This window comes from Poecilia reticulata, linkage group LG22 (genome assembly GCF_000633615.1).
Source record: "Poecilia reticulata strain Guanapo linkage group LG22, Guppy_female_1.0+MT, whole genome shotgun sequence".
NCBI classification, from domain to species: Eukaryota; Metazoa; Chordata; class Actinopteri; order Cyprinodontiformes; family Poeciliidae; genus Poecilia; species Poecilia reticulata.
In genome coordinates this window covers 7,135,036-7,136,439 of record NC_024352.1, presented here as the reverse complement: position 1 = coordinate 7,136,439, position 1,404 = coordinate 7,135,036, and the positions used below count along the sequence as shown (strand labels likewise).

General features: G+C 37.7%; 1 protein-coding gene across 4 annotated transcripts in view; it reads right to left on the bottom strand.

Moving 5' to 3' along the window:
* fndc3ba (fibronectin type III domain containing 3Ba) overlaps positions 1-436 on the bottom strand; it is a 103,987-nt gene extending 103,551 nt beyond the window's left edge. For all 4 annotated transcript variants that reach the window (XM_008399213.1, XM_008399215.1, XM_008399217.1 and 1 more), the window contains exon 1: positions 357-436. The gene's annotated coding sequence lies outside the window, so the exon portion shown is untranslated. The remainder of the gene's footprint in view (positions 1-356) is intronic.
* Between the last annotated feature and the right edge of the window lie 968 nt (positions 437-1,404).

The following is a 1,404-nucleotide window of genomic DNA, read 5'->3' as shown; positions in this document are numbered from 1 at the left end:
CCCCCTGCTTCTTCCTCTTTATTCCAAAGTAACCGGGAACCTAAATCTGACCCAGAAAGTTTCGACTCGCACCCTCACCCCGGCTCTGCCTTTCACACAGTTAAGAGGAACAGTTTTCCCTTCTTCATCCGAATGGCCCAGACTGACGGCGTCAGCGCTCGGCTCCCCAAACTCACACACTCGTACACCCACACACACACACACACACACATACACCCAGATGCGCACTTCGAAAACTTTTTTCTTCTTCTTTTTCCATTATTATTGTTGCAATCGCTGACTCCAACTTGCGTCAAGGTCTTTCCCTTTCGTGACTGTAGGGATCGGAGTTTGTAAAGAAGTGTAAAAAGACTCACCTCGCGGTAATAAAAGAATCTTCAAACAGACGGGGCTGCGCGTTTTTTTATTCCCAGGGTCGGGTCCTGCCTGTCTGCTGGCTCGGCGCAAGTCGTACTGGGAGACTCCGCCATGTCAATCAAAAGCGACGCACATGGATTTTTTTTTTAAAGCCCGCCTACTTTTTTTCCTCTCTCTCTCTCTCTCTCTCTCTCTCTCTCTCTCTCTCTCTCTCTCTCTCTCTCTCTCTCTCTCTCTCTCTCTTTTTACCGTAATACAGGCGGCGCATTCAGAAAGATAAATCGGACCAAAACAACAAAAAAAGTCCTTCACAGACATTAAGACGTTAAGTAAGATAATTTAATGAGAATGACCGTGAGAAAAATTACATTATGTCATCCTTACAGTATATAGGAAATTAAATAAGTTAGTTAAGTATTTTTTAAAAAAGGAAATTTAGTAGCTCATACCCCAGATAAAAGTTATTGGAAAAACTAATTTAGCTATTTTGTAATGATGTCATTTTTATGTGTCATTTTTATGTGATAGCTAAGTCACAATAATAGCCAAATCACAATCAGAAGATAGTTTATCATTATAATGAGATCATATCTTAGATACAAGTTTGTTTTTTTCATCGGAGTTGCAGGAATGGCTTCCATATGAAACTGATGTACTTTAATTTGTTGAAGTGTTTTGCAGATTTATTAAAGCCAGAAAAGTTTCACGACAGAAAAAAAAAAAAAAAAACATATTGGAGGGGAGATTAGCAACAGACACAGACAGTCCTTTTCAATAAATTAGAATAAAATTGGAAAACTTTAGTAACTCAATTCACTTGGTGAAATTCTGTACAGATTTATTACACAAAGGCTGATGTGTTTAAGCCTTTTCTAATGTTAATTATGGAGATTTTCCACTTATATCTAATGAAAACATGACATTTAAGATTAGAATATTACATCAGAACAATGACAAAGAAAACTTTATTGAAGAAAATGTTTTATACCTGCTAAGTTCATTTTTTATACATCAGGACATTTCTGAACCACGTATGACCACATTCCT